Source organism: Phymastichus coffea, unplaced genomic scaffold, assembly GCF_024137745.1.
Source record: "Phymastichus coffea isolate CEN01 unplaced genomic scaffold, Cenicafe_Pcof_1.1 PCOF00085, whole genome shotgun sequence".
Classification (NCBI taxonomy): Eukaryota; Metazoa; Arthropoda; class Insecta; order Hymenoptera; family Eulophidae; genus Phymastichus; species Phymastichus coffea.
Window position 1 is genome coordinate 954,509 of NW_026706896.1, and position 13,027 is coordinate 967,535.

The window sequence follows — 13,027 nt, forward strand, 5'->3', positions numbered from 1 at the left end:
AAAGTGTATTACATTTGTTATATTATTCTATCCGAAAGAAGTAATGAAAAAATGTCTGCGTATTGTTTATTTTATTATCGCAGACTCGGTAAGCTTCTCTCGAATGATCCCATTTATATCTAATCAAACACTGCTTAGTCGTAAAAAGAGGAAAATAATGAATCCTAACTCACGAAACTATATACGACCTTGTCAAGTTTTATGCGATATCTATACGTTGTAGTGTATTAGGGCTGGAAAGGGATTGCGTTAGAGCATTCGGCAGGCTGGGCGGGATGTTTCGTGAAATGAAAATAGCATATTGGTATTACTCAGGGGCAAAAATTTTTAGGTCAAAGTTTTCTGATCAACTTTTCCGATCGCCATATAACGCAAGCAGGGGGCGTTTTTTTTTTGAAATATATAAATCCTCGGGAGGTCAATAAATACATCAAATCACGCCTTGTCAAGAATGAAATATACAGAGCATTATTTCTTCCGTATGAATTTATTTTTGTTGCAATCAAGCCGTATTGTAGTGTTGCAGTAGCACGATTTTGCAGCTGCATTGATTTACTGGGTTTTGTTTCCCCCTAATGAACGCTCCAACTTGCAGTAATGCCCTTAGTATGTAACGCACACGTTTCGATAATTCGATAGGGGCTAATGGTTCGTAAATGTGATTTTGTCGTAGTATGCATGGAACCTTCATCAGAAGGGCGTTCACGTTCAGCTAGATCGAGAAAAAAAAAAAAAAAAACTTGGAATTCATGAAAAGATCAAAAGTTGATTGGCACTTAAGCTTCCGCGTGATAAAACTTGAGAGTAGGCAAACTTGTATCCGTTAGATCGGAATACTTAGCGGATGGGCTGCGAAATTTGTAGTACAATGGGGCCAGGGAGCTTGGGCGCGCGAAGATGATGCGTGAGTCGTATTACGGCGTAATGCGAAATCGAATCGATTGTCCCCCTTCTTTCGGGCGGCGACGCGCGCTCGGTGGCTTGAGTTTCGGGGCGCGAGTGGCAATGGGAATTCGTAATGAGACGCGTGATTGATGACCCGATACGTCCACTCTCGCTCACGAAATTCGTTTTAAGCCGGTACGCGTGCACGCGTGATCGGCCTGTCGTTGAATCGCTCTCCTCGAAAAACATGATTTATTCAAGTGGACGATGTTATTACATTACGCACGCTTATAATCATTTCTCAATAAAGGCGCGCGCGCGATCGAAGACTTTCGTCTCGTTCCGTTTTTGCTCGCTTCGCAGATGCGAGACTCTCGCTATATGAGCTTTCCGCGTCATAAATTGACATATTACTGCTCGTTCTTCTCTGTTTTTTTATTAAATATATCGAAGCGATGAATGTGCAGGGGAGAAAAAAATACGCGAACCTTGTTCGCCGCGTAACATATCACGCGATATTAACTTCCGTCGGCGTAGTGTGAAATAGCTCGGGCTTTAAAAGTTTTTCTCACTCGCTTCACCCTGACTTTTCTTTTCTCCAAACTTATTTACTGTTAATAACGGCATAGTCGTCACTAAGGGATATTCTTTCCAGGGAAGATCTTGATTTATAAGCGTTTATTAGGGGAAGGGAGAGAGACTACCTTGTAGTCGAGGGAAGTAGCAACCGCAACTTCGGTTATACACCTGAGTAGTCGGCGTTCTACTAAATCACCGTGTAGACGCTAGTAACTGGTATAAAAGTCGCATATACAGGAGTCCATTTCGTAGCAAAACGGTCGCGTGAATTTATGTGCTTGTTATTGATTTTTTTTTCTCTATTTCCTTCTCTCTACCCCTTCTGTTTCACTCTGCTACGCAACAGTCTTAACAATTGAAAAGTGCCGATTATCAAGATCGCCGCACGTTATAGTTTATCATAACAATTCTCGTTTCGAAATAGATTTGGTCAGATTTAACGTTGAACGTGAAATACGAAATAGTCTTAAAAATGAAGAGCATCGTGTTTTTAGATTGAAAAGTATATCTACTTAACACGGCTATATAAAATACTTGGCAGTTATCTAGCGCAAGTCAAAAGAATTTCGTAACTCAAAGCGGCTCAAAGTGCTTTTTACTGCTCTGAAAGAGCGAGTGGAAAGAGAGAGAGAAAAAAATAACTCCACAAACTTAATAACTCCGGACCACTTTTTCTGGGGCTTTAAAAGTTCATCCCTACCTTATTTACAGTTAATAATGGCTAAGACCGTGGCGTAGAGGGTTTTCCAAGCAAAGATCTTGGTTTACAGGTACGTTTCTTACACGCGCGCACGCGCTACGTATAAAAAAAGCTAGCCACTCGAGTCCACAGGCAAACAAAAGAACATCCCCCTTACTGAGCTCTCTCTCTCTCTCTCTCTCGCGTATAGTGACACATGCACTTGAAATACGTAGCCACTATACAGCCACAACAAATACTGTCGCATTGAATGGGAAGCTAAATAATTCGATGTGTACGTTGCTGGGTCGCGAGGGCATATAAAGCATCGAGAGAGAGAGAGAGAGTTTTGTCGGCTCGTCCGAAAAATCCCCCTGTGCATACGCGCGATAGTGACGAACCCTAACTCGGCTCTACGAAGATCCACCACCAGTCAACGAGAGAGAAAAACAAGACAGAAGAGAAAGAAAGAAGGGGCACCGCATACAATACATAAATACACATAAATCGCGTAATAAGTCACGTAAAATCCCATTCTCCGAGAGGGGCTGCAACGAGACAGATGAGGCCAAGACAGAGCCCAATCTCTCATATAAGCAGATATGTATATACGCGCGCGCGCTCGTGGAATAACCCCGTAATGGTCCATGAAATGCTAAGGTATAAAGCCGAAAATAAAAATCTCCACTCTCTCGCTCGCACCTTTTCTCTTTCCTCGCCCTATCATTTTTTTTTTCTCGACTAGGTACACCGTTCAAGAGGTTTCCTGCGCGTTGCGCCACGCTCTTTCTCGTTTTCTCTCTTTTTCTTTTTTTTGGCTTTACTGCGCTTTTCTTAATCTGCACCACGAGTCCGACTTTATCTGGGTAATTGGGTATTTTCTCCTTCTTTGTTCAAGCTTTTTTTCTCCAGCTGTGGCTTTTATTTCGGCGCGCGCGCGTGAAAAGTTTCAAATACTGGTTAAAAAATCGTATAAATGCTCGATGAATATTAAAGAGCTATCGAAACTGAAGAAGTTCATTATAACGTTTACTTAATAAATTCCGCATGATTTTATGTTAACATTCTGATTGTGTAATATTTATAATGCTGATATGTAGTTTCAATAAATGTATAATTGTGATTTTATTTATATAGCAGCTCCTTATGGTTTCCATATATACAATCATTTAATTATAACACAATTCTTCAATTTACATAATTATAAAGTATTGTTAATACAATAAATTAAAACAATTTCTTTGAAGAGATTATTTAGTGTTGAAAATTGCATCTGTTTGCAACATATTTTATAATGTATACCTAAATAGTCACTCAACTTACTATCAAATTTTATTTTTCCTACATGTAACGTAATACGATTTTTTTTAAATATTATTATTGCAGACGAAAAACTACACATTCTGACATGTTTCATAAAAATTAGTTATGTAAATAAGAATCGTTTTATTTTCGAATAATACACGTTGGCAATAGAAAAAAAATCTATTTTTTTTGTCTTGAAAAATTAATTGCGTGACTAAAATTTTTATATATTTCTTTTCAGTACAATAAAAATGCTGCGTTGTTATTTCTGTTTCAGTCAAGGGGACCGAAAGGTGACGTACAGAGTCGACGAACTGGTGAATGGATCAACGTTCGACTCGCCAGCGATTTCGTGATATATACATACATAAAAATCGGTGAGTCGATGAGGAAATTTTCAAACTTTTTGTTCGCGCCGTTTTTGAAGAACGACTGCATTAAATTTTTTATTCAACTTTTTTTATTTCGATAATTATCTTGTTTTATGCATTTTTACTATCTTCGTAATTTACGATCTTGATGGATATCAAGTTTTTTTGTCAAATACTTATTTCTCAAATGACAATAAATGATTTTTACATTTGATTTTTTATTTGATTTTCAACTGATTAGCGTTTTTTAGTAAGCACTTCAGAAATAGACGTTAAGATCTTAAATATAAAAAAATATTTATTTTACAAATTTCTGAGTGAAATTACAAACCCTGAAGTGAATTCAATTTTGAACAATTTACAATTACATGTTGCAATATTAACGGATTCGATATCGAAAATTCAATACTAATTGTACCTGGCTTGTGTATTTCTATGGCACAGTATATTGATATCTGTTTGAAAATCCTCCTCTTATAAAAAAACAATCTATCAAAATGAAGCCAGTTTATTAGTTGGTGTTTTGTGATCGTAGTATATTGGGTATGCTTATAAAAGATTACTGCAAATTTTTCTAGATGATTAAACGTTCAAAAAGTCTATTAGTATATTTGGCATGAATTTAATATGCATTTATTGACGTAGTCATACTAACCTCAAAATAATGACCGATTGATACCTCGATAGAGAAATTAATTGAACTTTGCTCTATACGTAAGTTTAGCTTTAAATAAAAAAGGTAGGCTATAAAAGATATAAGTCGACATGATATCACAATAAAATATTGTACAGTGATTTCTATTTTATTAAGATACGTAAAATATTAGGAAATTTTTTTTAAAAAGGCATTAATTGCATCCGTGAACGTTCTATACCAAAGTATGTTGTTTACATCGTGAAGGATATGATTATAGAAAACTATGTTTTTAGAACTTATAATACATAGTTTATCATTTTTTTTCCAAATATTTGAATGATGATTTTTCAAGACAGAACTTAAGCTAGTAAAAAGCTAAAAATTCATTGATAAGATTTTCAAATCATAAGTATCGACGTAACTGTTACCGATAAATAATACCACCGACTATATCTCATATGAAATGAAGGAAATATTGAATGCATATTGAATTTTCGAATTTTTAATTTGGCCAATAAAAGTTTTAATCTATATTCGGGCATTAAAGTAAATGCAAAAGAAAAAATGGAAAAGACGAGCTTAACATCACTAATATTATAAAGAAATAAAAAGCGCACGATTGAAATACTAAAAGCTCGCTAATTTGTTTCTATGTTTCAGAAAAAAATTCATTGGGCCTCTTTTTTTCGTAGGCCATCATTTCTGCATCATCGAAGTAGTCCCATCGAGTGAGAAATCAGCAATTCTCCACTTCCACATCATTTTTAATCTTCAACATTCGTGGTAGCTTCGTAGTTTTTGCGCGCCAGTGAGCCATTAGAGCCAATCTCAACGTTAATGCAGCCTGTGTAATATTATTGTGTGCAACGAAATACGTAAAGATTTTTCTCTCTAACTTATCTCATCTTTATAAATCGAAAAAAAGTAAATAAAGTTCAATATTTTGCTCGAACATGTAAGATGACAAAATGTATAAGACAAAAAATTTGAAAGAATGTGAACATTAGTTCGAGCGTTATTGTGAATGTAAATAAAATTTTGTATATTTGTAATATAGATAGTTTATTGAATTATGAAATAAAGTCATTCATACATATATATGCGATTTTTCGTGTATATATTTTAAAGAATAAGAACAATTCACTCGTACGCTCATTTTACTCCATCCATTAAATTAGTTATTTCGAATGTTTTAAGTCCTTTTTTAATTTGTGTTGTAATTTATTATTAACATTTGACTTTAGCACATTGAGACTTTATGAATAATACACACAGATAGTAAATAATACAAGGTAAAAGTAGAACATAACGCAGTACATGCTAGTATACTTAGTTATCTGATATACAACTAGACATGTGTTTAATTGATTATAAAGAACATCCTTTAGAGTAAAACACTAAATACACGTTATTTGAACTGTCACTTGGAAAATGCGACTGTCTATTGTGGCGGCTACTTTCGGACTGACCACTTACATACATAAAAATGCATCTTCCGCACAGCTGCATAAGATGTTTGCGTCCGACGTCACTAAACTCCAACAATTTGAATGTTCAATTGTTCGCTTTAAATAAATTGTATCAAATCTTTGAAAATTGAAAATATAAAAATATTGAAATTGAAATTCATATTAATATATGAATATGAATTTAAATTCATATTCAACTCATATTCAAAAATTCATATATAAATGTTTCCTTGCTCTAATTTACAATTATTTTTAGACTGACATTATACTGTATTAAAACTTCATTTAAGTCATTTAAATCAGAAAATATTATACATTTTACAGTTAATGCGAGAATCATCTCGTGAGAGGATTGCATAGAATTTAATAACGTTATTTAAAACGAAATATTACCTTTTTGAATAGTATTAATAACTGTATTTGTTTATGAGATACATGAAAAATGTATTAATTTCAAATAACTATTATTCTTTTAAAAGGTTCTTTTGTTGAATAAAAAGAGCAAAAGATGTTTCCCAGATGGTATACAAAATTTTCATTTTAAGATTAGAATGCATAAAATCGATTTAAAATTTACGTCCTTAAATTTCAGTGTACAAGGTTTTTTCTACTGCTTCCAACGTATCCTCGGTTATGAAAGTTAATCTAATACTCTATTATGTTGTAGAGACATTATTTAAGACAAAGCAAACGTAAAACGATAATCAATTAATGGAGAAAAGGCACTGAATGAAAAATCAAAAATTCTCGATATACACTTAATCATTGTCTGTAGTAAAATCGGAACACGAGCATGAAACAAAAAAAAAAAGACAAAACAAAAAAAAGAAAAGATCTTTTGGCGTGAAAATGCATTTGGTCCAGCACATCTGCGTAATCGTCGCCGTAGCTGCATGAAAATTCTTTGACCGCCCATTACGGACTCCATTAGCATTCGTAATTTCGCGGCTCGTTCAGTTCCAGAAGACGCATACGGCTAAAAGCTAGACAAAGAGAGCGAGTAAAAGAGAAAGAGCGCACTGCACGGGGGTTAAAAAGAGGGGAATATTCATCAGATACGCGAGGCTTTAAAACCACCTCCGGTCTTTACTCTCCCACGGTCATGCACCCTCGAAACACACTAGCGGTGAAAGTGTCGAAAAAAAAGCCAGCGCGGCGGGCTTCGATTTGAAGATGGAGGTGCTCGCGTATATACGCTTTTAGAAGCCTTTTACGCGACTTTTTCTTAGTTCGCGTCGCGCGAAAAAAAAAAAAGAAGAAGAGGAAAGTCTCGCGAGCGAGTGCATGCGACCGGTAATGGGAGGATAAGCTCCAGTAAAAGCTGCCGTGAGCCAGCAGCGAACGTGCGTACAACTGTTTTTTTTTTGCAAACAAAGAGTGGAATGTATTACTGCTATTGGGCGGATGAGAGAAAAAAGGTATGCGCGCGTGAATGCGTTGGTCGAAGTGCCATGAAAAGCGCGAGAGATGAGTGCATATGAATGCGACGCTTTTTTTCCCGCGCTTTTCACCGGGTAAATACGCTCGAGTCAACTTCAGTCTGAAGATCTTGTACACTTTTGCCGACATATTTAGCGTGAGAGAAAAAAAAGCCGTAAAAAAGAGCAAAGTACCACGAGACGAAAATATAGTAGTAAAACTCGACTTCTTCGTCTTAATAAGGCTTTAAGTTTGATTTTTTTATTACTTCCAGTAGAATAAATCCCAGCAACGCGATAAATATTTATCATATCTGGTGGATATACGCTCGTATCACACGTCAAAGTCTCAACTTTTACAACGAAAATCTGTGATGATAGCTTTTTCATTTGGCTCGAGAAGGAATTGAATTTCAAGGAAGCTGATATTTGCTGCAACAGTGTCACAGCTCATCGAAAAAAAGCGCAATTTCATCGCAAATCCCCATAAGTTACCATCCCTGAAACAGTTGACTTTCCGTTTCCAATTTTTCCAGTAAAAATTCATCTGGTAATAAAACTGTCTCATACTCGAATACGAGAAATAACGCTGCAGCTTGTTCCTTTTGCATTACTCGACGGCAGAGCAGCAGCAGCGCACGAGGAATTGAAAAGGAGCAAAAAAAAAAGAGCTTTGGTTGCTCGCAGAAGACAAGGAAATTGAAAACGAGAAAACGCGCGCAGGGTGGCATCGGCGAGGGGTTGGTACGGCGGCGGTGGAAAGGATGAAAATGGAAAAATAAGATAAGAGATGAGAACGTAGTACATAAAGGCGCGGCGGTGCGCGTGCGACGGAATGCCCAGTACATAAGCATGTGAAGGAGAGAAAGGAGAAAAAGCAAGGATCGGCATCACTTATGCTCAGGAAAGAACGCGCGCAAGGCGAATAGGGGAATGTATTTACAGTTCTCTCTCTCTCTCTCTCTCTCTCTCTCTCTCTCTCTCTCTCTCTCTCTTCTGCTGCTAATGCAACGGCAAAACAGCTAAAATACGACTCTATTGTGAGACACATACAGGAGAAGAGAGAACTGCAGACTTACTCGTGCAGTCGGAAATATTTCAAAAACTTTTCTAATATTTCGCACTCGCCCGCGATTTGTACCGTAGTGCGCCCGCGTTTGCCCCATGTGGCATTCCTTCCGAATGAACCGCCGCTCTCTCAACTCTGTGGCTGTAACCTATTTTTTTTCGTTTTGCAGGGCTTTGACATTTCTGGAATGGTAAGGATTATACGCTCTAGCTCCTCATTAAAACCAAGAAAATGGTATAAGACGTCGAGTTCTTTTCCGTGGTTCAAGAGCGTGTATACGTTAGTGCCTTATCTCTATTATGAATTATTATGAGCCAAGTGTACTTTTGTGTCGCGTAGGCTTATTATGCCTAGGAAAAAAATTATTCAAAGCCAGTGGTGTTTCTTTCACTCAAAAGAATTTTCATCTCGTGTGCTGTATGCGCGTGCGATTGTGTTACACGATTAATTACGTTCGTTATAGATGTGCGGTGGGAGTCAAAGTCCCAAAAAGTTTAGTAAATACGTCAAGTCGCTATTTAACTTTCTACTCTATTTTAGGCTATCGGTGGTTGGCTTGCTTTTTTATATCATAGTTTTTTGCCAGTTTTTTAATTGAATTTGAAATCGATTCTGTTTTGCGGCTTCAATGATTAGAAAGCTGATGGATTTGGCTTTTTAATGGAAAAATTTCATTTGGAAAAAAAGTTTCTGAATTGTACGACAAAAAAAAAATGATGAAAAGCGTCGCTTGATAGTGGTTTACTTTATTTTGTACGTTGTTGGGGTGGCATCCATCAAGCTATGTAATCAATAATTGACAAATTTTTATTTTTATTAATTTTTCAGCACATATATAGGGATATTTCATTATAACCATGGAAAGTTTAATTTTTTCAAATGAATTTTCATCGTACTATCGAGACCTAATTCTTCTGGAAGGATGAACAACATTTAATTTATTCGACAGCTAGTTGTATTCGTTATTTACGTTTAAATGAAAAGTCAAATAAGTAAAAAAAAAAATATACTGCGAATTCGAGAAACAATGCGCAAGTATTGTTTGAATAAACATGAGCGAAATAAAATTTGGAAATGGCCCCGACACGTTTGAATAAAATCATAGGAGCAGCACACGCAAAATTTCAGCTGGTAACAAAAGGTGAGCGCTTTTTCCCTGGCATCACGGAGGAATGAGACATGTAACGAGTCGAAATACTCGTAGAGGGCTCCATCGCGCGTGGGCGCGAAAAAAACGACACGCACAAAAGAAATTCCGCTCTCATATGAAATTTCCCCAGCGAGTCTGGGTCTCGTGCATAGACAAAGCGCGAGTGCCGCGCGCTCGGCGCGGCGTAATAACGAAAACGGAGAAAGTGGCGCGGGGGTGGCAGCGCGCTCGTCATTATTTTTACTGCAAATGAACTGGTTTCGACGGCTTCGTCGCGGCTGTAATCAGCCGCGTGCTATGCAGGATGGTGCTCTCCTTTCTCGGCGCTCGCGGGCAAAGCTGTATCTATAACTCGGCCTGGTAAAGTGCGCCGCCGCGCGAGAGGATATGGCGTTGTTCTGCTATTGCGCGACGTCTCGGGGAAACTTCCGCCGCATCCTTCTTTTCTACGACTTACTTCGCTGGCTCGGTCGCTCGGTCGTTCCCTTCTATTCGTATGCGTAAATGGGACCTGCGAATTTCTCGCGGAGCAAGCATGCCTCTGCTGCGCGAGTCGCTATCTTCTCTCTTTATGTAGATGCATTGCTCTTATAAAATCCAACGTCTCGTCCTTTGTCTCCTCCCCCGTCTGGCTCCCTTTTCTTATCTGGATCTTTGACCTTGTTCCAGACGAACTCTTCCACGTTTTTTGGCATACCTTCGTTTAATTATTTCTCGGTCCGTCTTGCTCTCTGCCTTAGACTTGCCACTTGTCCAATTTCTTTTTTAATCTCGTTCTCCTCGACTCGACGCTGCTCTCTCTTGCGCGTCGGCTTTGCTCTTATTTTGCACTCGATGTATTTCAAAAGCTTTCGTAATTTTCCTGTCCTGTCGGACTTGATGAAATTTTTATGGAGAATCCGCCAGAGCTCGCTGCTGCTGTAAAAGAACGCGCTAAGTAAGTACGTTATTGGCTTTTCTTCTCCGATAATTATAAATTGTTCCATCAAGCTTCTTCCTCTCGTCTCATCGTCTCTACTGATCGAAAGCTCAATCTCGCTCGCTCGTAAACTTGTCCTGGTTGCTATTATTTTTATGCTCCAGATAAAAAATACCAAGCGTTAGTATGAATGATTATACGCGCAATATCAATATCCAGTATTCGCAAGCTCTACGAATTATGACACTATTGCGTTGGAATTGCATATTCATAGATAGGTAGAGAGAGTGGAGCACTTGCTAATAGTAGTCGAGTACACACAGTGGTTCGCGCGAATGCACGCCTTGTACAAACCTTGCTGATGCATGCGCCGCTGATGACTTATGGAATTGCCGCGGCAATCAAATAAACGGTTATTGCTTCTCTCCTCTCTCTGCGTCTGCCACTAATTACGAAATGTTCTCTGCTTTTTAATCATGCTCGCACGGGTGCTACTTCAAAATAGAAATCATCGGGGAAATGGTAGATGCTTCTTACTTTCCTTTGACAATATTTCCGACTACTCGCTACTGATCAAGCTTGTCAAATTTCATGCTCAATATTGGCCATTCAATAGTGTCACCTGATGTTTGCTATTCAATATTGTTCAATATAGTTTGCTTCCAAGTTTCTTCCAATAGCAAATAGAAAAAATACTTTTCAAATTATCTTTTTCAGAATAATAAGTTGTGTTTCATTCTACGTATAATGCATTTCAAAATTTGTTTTTATACTATTGCTATTAGCATTCAATGTATTGTTAAAGGAGAGCATTTACTCACAATAGGTAAATCGTGATCTCTTTATATTTATAAACTACTGAAGGTCTTAAAGAATGTCTTATTCAGTATTACTAAACGAAACGAATTGAAAATAAAACTAAGAAAGCAGTTGATTGAATAGGCAATATGAAACGAAAGTTCATCTCAAGATTGCCGCAGCGCATCACGAATCTCTTACATTTGCAAGCGAGTCGTCTCGAGTCTAATAAAACATCACGCAGCAGGCATCGTTGCGACGATAATAAAATGTAAGGGAAAAAATCCTCTTTTACCATCCCCTTCCCAAGTGATTCTCCGGAACTGACTGTCGAGCTTGCGCGTCAAGGCGCATCATTGCCTCCATTCTCTCTCGGTGCGCCATTCTTTTAATTCGTCGCAATCGACATCTCGCGAGGGAGTAAGAAGAAGAGAGAGATGTCGCTTCGCGTAACAATTTTCATTCTTCTTCGCGGGGGATTCCCCGGGCTACTTACCGTCCGTCTTGCAGCGGCTGGCTTTAACATTCTCCTTTTTTTGTCTCTTTCTCTCAGTCGCTTTTCCAGGAGCTGCTGCTACTGCAGCAGCCAGAGCCAAGCCCCCGGAGGACCAATTAATTTTCTTTGTTCCTCTCTCCTCGCTACTGCGCGCTTCTTCCTTCTCCTTTTCCTCCGTCTCATTTTAATCTTCCTAACTCATCGCAATGGCTTCTCTCCCGCCACGATTTCCCTTATCCGACCGAGTGAGGGAAAGAGAGAGAGAGAGAGCGAGATGTGTCCCTTCGACTTTTCGATAGAAAAGAAAGGCACATTCCTCTCTCTATCTCTCTCTTACTCACACTTGCTCGTTCGTTTTCTCTTTCTTTCTGGGCGGCATCGATTGCATAATATCCTCGTCTCTCTAGTAAATGGAAATGTCGAGCCACCGCCCTATTTTGCGCGCCACGAATACATTTGCGAGAGAGAGAGAGAGAGAGAGAGAGAGAGAGAGAGAGAGAGAGAGAGAAGGCGTTGGATAATAGAATCCCAGAGAGAAGCGCCGCCGGCGACTTGCTCTCTCTCTCTCTCTCTCTCTCTCTCTCTCTCTCTCTCTCTCTATCTCTACCCCAAGCGTCTCGTTTCTTGTCTCGCGACAGAAGGAGAGAGAAAAAGAGAGCGAGGGCGGAACTGTTATGTTTCGCGCGCCGATGCTCGGACAAAGCCATATAAGGCCAAAGTTCTCTTGGTTTTTTTTCTCTTATCTTCTCGACGGCTTCAACCCCCTTCCATTCAACTTCATTCTTCCTCGATTTCTCTTTCTCTCTTTCTCTCTCTCTTTCTCTCTTCCTCCCTTTCTGGAAAAAAGCAGGAAGGGGCACGAGGCAAATTTCACGCGCGTGCAACTCCAGACTACGACGGCAATGCGGCGATATGGAAAAACTTCTGCTTCGGCTTTGCAGATCTCTGCGCGATCGAAAAAGCTTTTGAGATTGATGAAAAATGAAGTTGTAAGCGAGGACGAGTTTTCACTCAGTAGCTAGAGTCCACCGCCTGTCTCTGAGGGTAGAGACTCGATGTTGGCGCGGTTATATCGATCAGGATTGACGACAAAATAATACTGCGCGTGAAGGGAATACCTGTTTTTTCACTCAGTTACTCACGATGCCGGTTAGCTGTAAACGTATTCCTTTTCGTTTGGCGAAAAGTGATTTTCGCCTTGATGAAATGAATCTAGAAATATTTATTGCTAAAAATAGGTAACGACGTGCGA

The 13,027-nt window shown here is 38.7% G+C and overlaps 1 protein-coding gene across 1 annotated transcript in view; it reads left to right on the plus strand.

Annotated features, from left to right (window-relative positions):
- Nucleotides 1-3,825, plus strand: part of LOC131668946 (toll-like receptor 6) — a 48,729-nt gene extending 44,904 nt beyond the window's left edge. The window contains exon 2 of the mRNA XM_058943451.1: nt 3,726-3,825. The gene's annotated coding sequence lies outside the window, so the exon portion shown is untranslated. The remainder of the gene's footprint in view (nt 1-3,725) is intronic.
- The last annotated feature ends 9,202 nt before the right edge of the window (nt 3,826-13,027 follow it).